This window comes from Pezoporus occidentalis, unplaced genomic scaffold (assembly GCF_034315485.1).
Source record: "Pezoporus occidentalis ecotype Australia unplaced genomic scaffold, CSIRO_AGI_Poc_V1 ctg156, whole genome shotgun sequence".
Classification (NCBI taxonomy): Eukaryota; Metazoa; Chordata; class Aves; order Psittaciformes; family Psittacidae; genus Pezoporus; species Pezoporus occidentalis.
The window spans coordinates 1,420,108-1,429,740 of NW_026913383.1; the positions used below are offsets into that span (position 1 = coordinate 1,420,108).

Here is a 9,633-nt window from a genome sequence, read left to right on the forward strand (position 1 = left end):
AGCTGTAACAGTTATTTTTCTCTCTTTCCTAGCAGCTGATACAGTGCTTGGTTATGGGTCAGCGGGTGGTAAGCAGCTGTATTGTGCATCACTTGTGTTTATCGTTTTTTTCTTTTCCCCTTTAATTTTATATTCTCTGCTTTTGTTATTTCCCTTATCATTAGTAGTAGTAGTAGCAGTAGTTTCATATTATACTTTAGTTACTGGACTGTTCTTATCTCAACATGTGGGGTTTACATTCCTTTGTTTCTCCTCCCCATCCCCTCTGGAGTGGGAGGGAAAGGAGAGGAGTGAGCAAGTGGCTGCATAGAGCCGAGTTACCAGCTGGGCTTGAACCACATTAGTAGAGAATACAGCTATATGTTTTGCAAGTCTAACCTGACTGCCTCCACAGGACTCACAGGAATTGCACACCTCTCTACACAAATAGTAATGGGCATGTGGGGGGATTTGTTGTTTTTTTTTCAACTTATTTTTAAATTTTTTATTTGTTTCTTTTCTGGTTTGGTGCCATAAGTGTGCACAGTATATACTGCCTCATACCTAATATTAGCTCTGGTAGTTTTCCTCATAAAAAAAGTCCATAACCCTTCAGTGACCATATGGCATTGCATATGTTTAGTGTGAACTGCAGATGTAACATTCAGAAAATGTTGTCCTTTAGCTGATCTAGATATTAATTCATAAATTGAACAAGTGGAGAACCTCTCAACCTGTTATGTCTGTGAGCTACAGAACAAATGCTCTGTCATGTACATCCATATGAATGCCTGCCAGGATCCCAGAAATGGTATCTGAGGCAGATTCTTCTTTTTAAATCCAGATATTTATTTTGACATTAAAAAAAGCTGTAAGTTTCAGGCATGCACTGGAATTATTCTGTCATAACTTATAATTTCTATGAAATGAGCAGAACTAGCTCTCAAAGACTGCTTTTAAAACCATGGTATGAAAAATAATCTTAACACAAAGCAGTTCTCCAACACTTCTGCTCCATCATTTCTCTTGGGGGTAAGATTGCATTTCTGGTCAGTGACAGTGAAAACCAAACTAGCCTGAGCAATAGCCTTCACAGCAAGGTATTTAATCAAGAATCAGAAGATACCAGTTCATACACTTATACTCTTTAAGGTTTCCTAGCAAAGTGCTGTTTCTAATCCTTTTAACATTTTTTAAAATTATTTTGAAACATTTGATGAGAAACACAAACATTGAAATGAATGGAGAGGTCTGGTCTGAATGGAGCCCCTAGAAGACAACTTTTCTGTCTCTGGAAGGCTTACTGACAATCAAGGAAAAAGACTTGATGATTCAAACAAATACAGCTGAAAGGAGGCCATGAAAGTTATGAAGTTTTACACTAGGCATATATTTGTCTTTTTCCTTTGCCATTGTCAGGGTTTCCTCTGGAAGTCTGAAAATTAGGAATGGGGTTTTAGGTAATACGGTAAAGGCAATAACTCAGCAAGGTGCAAAACAGAGGAGTCTAAAATTATGTGAAGGCCACAAGCAGATCAACACACAGTAAATTATGAAAGTGCTTCAGTTTCACTCCCCACATGGTACCACTGGCCACAAGGCAATCTTTTTGTTAGTTATAGAAAAAGAGAGGGGAAAAGAAGAAGCATGACTTAGATCCCTGGCTACTGATTGATAGTTCAGATGTTCAAGCACATTGATGTGCAAGAATAGGCTCCTTACTACTATGGAGAACATTACAACTAGTTTAGGAATGAGATTAACTCTTTATTTTGATATCATGTCATAATACTGTACATTGTCAGCATTTTTGTGATGTTATAGTGTACAAAGACACATCCTCCTCCCACTTAATTCCTAAACAGCTGTTTAACTTCTTTTCCTTTCCTTTTTACTGGCTTTCACTTTAATACAGTCCTGGGCACATTAAGCTGTTAGGTACTACATAACTTGGATTAAAGGAAAAAAAACACCCCAGAAATACAAAATAAGGTGAGAGGTTGTCATCTGGGGAAAACAAACTAAACCAAAACAAAACAAACACCCAAAACAACAACAACAAAAACAACAACAAAAAACAGCCAACAAACAAACCACAAATAAACCCTCAGCCCACACTCACTTAAATGTAGGACAAGCTATAACGAGGTATCTCAGCAACAGGGAGTTTTATAATCTGTGAAACTTGTTTCATCTTGGTCATAAATAGGAGTCTCACAGCAGAATCCGAATGCTTCAAAGCATTTCCCAACCTTGCTATAAGTGGTGTGCTATTTTACAGTTAAAAAGTTAAAAATGCTGATGGGAAACCGCTGATTTTGTTTAAATTACAGACGTTATTAGATGCCAATTACAAAAATATTGGCTTTGCAAAGATTAGCATCAGTAACATTTTTCTGCACAGTCATTCTAGAGTTCTTCCCACTTACATTAAGTTATGTCTGGTTTTGTCTTTTCTACATGACATAACAGTATATAGAAATGGAAAGTAGTTGTGGCTTTATCTGAATTTTAAGCATTCTAAGAATTACTTTTTTTTCCTCCAACTAGTTTTCCACAAGGGCTAAGATTTTCCTCATTGAATCAGGTGGGTAAAGTGGGACAAGGGAAAAATACAGTACCCTACAGTATCTTCTACAACGACACAGTTTGCCACTTCATCTATTCTTGTCACAAAATTCACATTAGTCTCTCTATTTTAAATCCTTGTTGGAATATTTGGTCCAATTACATGCTTGAATTACAGGGGCAAAGAAAAACACAAAAATTCAAATTATTTGAAGAAGTATGACCACATGGCTGGTTTTAAAGCAAATTCACACAACATACAGTGTACTAAGTTGAAAACCTAACCAGAGATGTTTCGTCTGTACTGATAATGATTTCATTTTAGCAGAGACATCATACAAATGTATAAATACCATAGCTGCATAACCATGCCCAGTGCATCTCTAGAAGCATCAGTTTCTCTCCACCTTAAACCCTAGATGCTCATCTTTTTTTTCTGTGATATCAGAACAATAAAACAGAAAACTTTATAAAGGCTGCTCCTCGCTGCAGTCAATGACTGAGGTTAAATCACTTAATGGAGGAATACCCATCTCCTAAGCAACCCTTCTATGGTTATCAAATGAATATGACTAGAAAATTATTGCTGCCCCCAATCTCCCAGGTATGGCTGCAGCTATAGCTCTTACACAATAATTTCAGCAGGAATTCAGTAATGGAACACATTTATTAAATTAAGAGTTTAAAGAAAGTACAATAGTCAGACTGTAGGAATGAATATCCCATAATCACATCATTATCTTTCTTTCCCCCAAATACTTCACCTTGGAAATGTCAGAAAGCCCTTTATTTTCACAAAAAGTGTCTCCCGTTATTGTTTCTTTACCCATTTCTCACAGGTTTGGTTTTTTTTTTCCATATACCTTTAATGAAGACCTTTGAGAATTCATATTGTGCTTTTGATATATTTTGCTTAGTGTTCTAAGTATATTGAGTTTAATCATGGGGTCACTTGAACCAGGTAGCTCTGCTGTTTCTAATCTACTAACTACATTTTTGCTGAGATTCGAGAGGACAAGTCCTATTAGGATCCTGACACCACAGGTCAATAACTTCTTATTTCTTCTACAATTTTATTTTTCATTGTGCCATGGTTTTCAGTTTTTCCAGTTCATATTGGGAAACTGAAATCACCCATCACTACAGCTTGATTGTTTTGCTATTTTCCTCATGCTGTGCTGAGGGCTGTTACTCTCTTCCCTGTACTGCCTGCTTGTTCCAGGATCAACAAATGTCCTTCTACCTTACCTGCTAGGATGTATGAATGCCTAACACAAAGAGTTGCTTTAGATTAAAATATAGCATTGCAGGTAAAAGAGTAATTCAGCAGATTCCTCACATATTTCTCACCTGACTCTTTACATTTAATTAAGTTTAACCTTCTCCACATAAACTCTTCAAGGACATAAACCAGGACAGTTTAAAGACAGCATCTGCACACTCTTACTGAATTTTCTCCACCACAAACAACATCTACTCAAACTTTAGAAATCAAATTCTTATTAGTGTCACTCAATATTATAAAAAGCCATTATGGTTGGGTTTATGTGATCCACACCTGTTACAAAAGAAAGAATGAAAGGCCTCTCCTGTGGTTTCACAACTTCAGTCCCGATGTGATTTTAAACAAAAGTGAGAGCAAGCCTTATCCCTCCTATCACCACAGCCAACTCCTTGCCCTGATGCAGTCCCACAGGGAGCCAGACTGTGAAATACAGCATGTGGAAGTCAGGAAAGGTGATCAAAAGCTGCAGGGAGGTGCTTGCAGACCGTACCCTGTTTGTGGCCTGTATTGCAGGGAGGTGATGGCTGTGGTCTGGGTCCTTGGTTTATGCAGTCATACAGGCTTGTGAGCCCACACTCACCAGTTTATATGCACATGCACCTACTGCAAGTATATATAAGCAATAATCATCTCTTTGGAGAATCCAGCAATTTACTTTAACGGTTACAACTGAAATGTACACAATGTAAGCTAAACATTCACAAAAACCTTTACATTTGACTTCATTCAACAGTAGAAAGAGAAGTCGGAAGCAGAGGGTGAAGCTGTACTTGATCAGACCTTGTTTTGTCCCTAGCTTGTTTTGCTGTGTGTGTAGATATTACAACTTCCCTTACAGCCTCACATACAGTTTTGCTGCTGCTCTGATTAAATGCTATATAGCAACCAGTCTTTGTGGCTAAATGTTCATTAGGCTCTACATTCACTTTCTGAGAATCACAGCTCTTGATAAAACACAGAGAAAGAAAAAGTGTTTTTTTTCTATATAAAACAGTGTTAAGTAAAAAATAGGATATCATTACTAAAAGCAAAGCTGCAATACCATCTTTTTCTTACAAGCACACCCGTCAGTCTAGTGAAATGTTTGCCTTCTTACAGTAGCAACAATTTCTGACAGAGATGGCTAAATAATAAAAACTTTTCCAAGTTCATTGGGGAAAAAAAAATAAAAACCAAACCAAACAAACAACAACAAAAAGAAAAAGAAAAAAAAAACAAACCAAAACCAAACAAAAACCCCAGTCTATGCTGTACAATGAAATATTCTGTTGGTAATTTCTTCCGTGATATAGCCTGCTTTGGTGTGGCATACTCATATCCTGCAGCTTATATTCAAAGTCACTATAACCCTACTTAGCAAGAAAGTAATGATCATTTAATGACTATTTTGGACAGTCTTTATGCTTCCTGTACTATAATGTTCTATTGATGATACTAGAAGTAATGATTCTTATTTTGAGGGATAAGAGAACAGTAAAAATGACAAAACATCAGATGAGTCTTCCAGAGAAAAAGGGAAATTAAAAGTTGGCTATTTTTAGCTGAAAAAAGTCACGCAAAATAATTTTTAGGAAATCCTACCCTTTATGTCTTATTCTCCTATTCAGATCATACCTCTGATAATAGCCAGGCTCTAAAAATTGAGAATGTCCATGAAAAAACATTACAATCCCTTTTTTAATACTCACAGGGAATAAATTATCTCTGCTTCTCCCATATCAATATATACAGGCAATATTTACCATAACAGAGCCTTTAAATTTAAAACAAAACAAACCACGATTTAGTTTCTGTCATAGCACAACTAATAACATGTAAGTTACTTAAACAGAGAATGTATCAATGAAAATTATATGACTATCCATGTCAGAATACATAACTGATTTCTTTTAGTTTACACCTTAAATATATTAAAACAGGCTGGTAGAAAGTTAGCGGTGTTACCAGACGCACAACGTCCAAAAAAAAAAGGAATCAACAGTTCAAACTGACATTTATTTTTGTTCCCTCCTCCCAGTCAATATATATTTTAGGTACTTTACTGTATTAAATATGTTACTGTATTTTAGTGTTACAGGTTTCTATCTTTATAAATATATTTATATTAATATACAGTATATATACCACTCTCTCTATATATACATTTGTAAAGGGGGAAAGTAAATTATCTTGATTTTATATAAATGCATTGAGTTAAAAGGGGAAAAGGGAGCATAAAATTAGCTTGGCATGACTGTGTGAGATTAGACACTAAAATTATCCTCCCGCAGTCATATTTAGTTCTCTAAACAGCTTTAACTAATTTGCTTAGGCACACTACTTTCTAGTGAAACTAATGAAAAAACGTGCAACCTCTATGTTCATTTTTGGCAAAAATTCAAACCTCTACATGTAATAACACCTTCATATTTTTAAACTTTTTTTTTTTAATAAATTCATCTCTATAACACTTTCTTTGCTTGTTCAAGCTGCCATTTTGGGCAACAGCTTGTGCTAGAAGTGCTTGTAATTTCCTGAATTTATTTATTTAAGTGATATTATGAACTGGTATTATAAAAAAGAGAAAACAACACCAAAAACCAACCAAACAAAAAAAAAAAAAACACAGCACCAAACATAACAACAAAAACACCTCAAAAAACCAATCAAACAGCAACCAAAGAAAAAACACCATAGAAGCTTCAAATCTGAGCGTAACTACTTATAGCCATTCACCACAGAATTAAAAAAAAAATTGCCAATATCAGTGAATATTACCACCACACCCCACCCTGAAAAAACATGTAGCATTTGTTCACATGAATTTGATCACATGAAAGAAAAAACAATACCCAGGTACATCATTTATCACTGAGTTGCTGCTTGTTTTTTTTTTTCAGTTTCGTTTTCTTTCTGTTCCAGGCATTAAACAAGTTAGAAAATTGATTAGCATTGATTTGAACATGGACCTTACCTCTTGTTATATGTTCCTGACATTTCAGCCAGGGACTAGGTCTGAGCAAACTGAAAACATCGGACCTCACACTGCTATTAACAAAAAAGTGTCTTTTTTGATCTGCTTTTTGTTCCCTTTGCTAGTGCATTTTGCCACATGCAAATCAGTGGAAACCGTCTACAATTCAGTCAGTCAAAGAAAAACTTACAGTTTCTGATGATCTTTACCTGTGCATCCTTTTTTCTGTCTCTTTCTGTCAGCTTCTGTTTCTCATGCAGATCAACCAGGACTCAGCAGAAAGGGCCTATAGCAATTAGGTGGGCTTGGCTTTCAGGCAGCCCTGGCATTTTAAATCATCTTGCTTCCTAAAGAGCCATCTACAAGGTTTACAGCTAATGTCCTTATTCTTTGGTTATTGCTTGGTAAAAATCACTCCCCATCCCGAATAACTGAAGATATTCTGGCTAAACAAAAGACTGCTAAATACCTTAGGTGTTTTTTTTGAAATAGACTGGCAAGTACAACAATGAACTCCCCAAAACAGTTAGTGCCATAGAAGTTCGTCTGTAATGCTTTCATTCAGCAAAAATATAATTTTGCTGGTGGAACTAGTCTTCCAATGTGGTTACTACATAGTAAATCTTAGATACTTGTTATCTGCCACTGGACGGAGTGCTCTTGTGCTGCTTTTGTTTACAACAATTTTGTTAACAGTGATTTTTTTTCCTTTTTCTTTTTTATGTCAAATGGAAAGCTAGAGTGTACCTTGAGAAATGGTTTAAATGAGCAGTCTAGAGATGACTAGCAGGTAAACTGTTCAGGTAAATCAAGACTTCTTTACATTAATACTACCTTTCTGGTGTTTCAGGGCCTCCTTTGTAAGGAAATGACATTTCCTCCATCCCTATTCATCCTATAATCCTAACCTGTGATGTGCGTATGACAGGTCTAAATCATAAGTACCATAATCTTTTTTGATAAAATCAATGTTAGAAAAAAACTATTTCAAACATCTAAGTAAAAGAAGTAATTTTTCTTTTTTATTCTCTAATTGTAACTGTGTGTGTAAAGAATACAGATTGCTTACAGAGAACACTTAGCAACAGTGCTGCAATTATCTTTGTCAAACTTCAGGCAAGTTTAGATACTTTATCTAAAAATTACATGTGGAAAAAAAATAAGTGCAGCCTGAGAACATTTGTAGTACATTAGCATAGATTTTTTGCTTTCATTTCCAGTCGCCCAAAAGATAGTTCAAGGATTTCAAAAGTATAGTGTACTTTAGCATTGTAAAAGCTCCAAGCATCCTCTACCATCATTAGTAAAGTCAATACAAATTCAGGTAGCAAAATGTGTTTAAGCAGGTGTAATGCCATTCTGGATGCAAAAATCTAGCCCATATACTTCATGCTGTCACTAAACATGGCTAGCACCTGAACACTAATAAGGTGCTAATTAAAAACTGCCATTTTAAGTCTATCATGTTTTTGCATGTGAACTCACCATATGCTCTAGATCAGATTCCCTAGTGTGGAAAAATTTAGATGGCTTAAGCTGATGATGCGCAATAAACCATTGCCTTTCAGTATCCTCTCCACTGAAAATGCCTTTCCTCCTGTAGTTGTAAGTGTAGGCATTTGATAAGATTACCATACGTTTCTGCATCTTTCTTGGGTGTATTACATCTCCTCAAGAAACCTGCTTTGGAAAATTATGGTACAGTGCTTGAGAACTGCATGAGACGGTGACCTGTCAGCTTGGTGCAGCACAAGTATATATGTTCTTCCTAGCAATCCCTAGCAATGACACAAATCAAACAAACAATGTTGTAGAAGAAAAAATATGTTGGCCCCAGATTAAACCTGAAGTAAACAATAGAATTCACCCTCCTCCACTGGCACTGCTCCTATCTAGATGCTGCTGTCTGATACACCAGTGCAGTTAGATGCATTTATATCTAATGTTATAGCGAAGAGATGTTCAAGGACGTAAAATATTCAACTAAAACACCAGTCAAAAATCACATCTGTTTCTGACGCTTGTTTTTTAAATATGCTCCTGAAGCACTGGACAGAAAAGTCATACATTTTGATACACTGCTACAGGTTGAAATTTAAAAAAGTGTTCTTACAGCCCTTATTGATAAGGGGCTGTCAATCAAGATGGACCTATAGGTGAATGAAACAATTGCATATAAACAATATGGAATGCCAACCAAGTTAAGTCTCATTTGAAAGAGAAAGAGTGAGATATTACTCAGTTAATGTTCTTCAAAACAAGTGAAACTTCCGTTTGTATCAGTGGCCTTTCACACACAAGGGAGTATTTTTATAATTAGCTTTCTAATTCTTTCTATAAATAAAAGCTCAACTCCATGATGCAACATCAGTTTATATTTACTTTTTGATACTTGTGTATTATATCACAACTGATATTCCAGGTGTTGCAATGGAAGAATAGCACTTGTACCTTGTTAGCAAGAGCTGCTCATATGACTTCATTCTTGTGACAGTTAAAGGCATCTATTTATTCATATTAGAGATTTGCAGCAAAATTAATTACATATTTAAATAATGTTGTTATCCGTTGTAACATATTTAGATTATTTTTAAATTATACTTCAGTGACAATTTCTTTTCACATCCAGAGATCAAAGGTAGAAGAAATTCCTTATTTTGCAGATAAGCTATCCCATGGCTTGCACTTGTTCCTTTTAGTCCTATATTTAAATAACAATATACATAGGAGCAGCCTTTTTCATGTTGCAGTACACAGGCAGTTTTCAAAGTATGTATTTCTCAGAACACAGGTATTGTTTGCAGAGCTGAAAATGGAAAGACAGTTTTAATTTGTACACAAAACAAAC

General features: G+C 35.6%; 1 long non-coding RNA gene across 1 annotated transcript in view; it reads right to left on the minus strand.

Annotated features, from left to right (window-relative positions):
* The window catches only part of LOC134160075 (uncharacterized), a 121,750-nt gene extending 114,078 nt beyond the window's left edge, over positions 1 to 7,672 (minus strand). Inside the window, exon 1 of the long non-coding RNA XR_009963425.1 lies at positions 6,976 to 7,672. This is a non-coding gene — a long non-coding RNA (uncharacterized LOC134160075). The remainder of the gene's footprint in view (positions 1 to 6,975) is intronic.
* Positions 7,673 to 9,633: the final 1,961 nt, after the last annotated feature.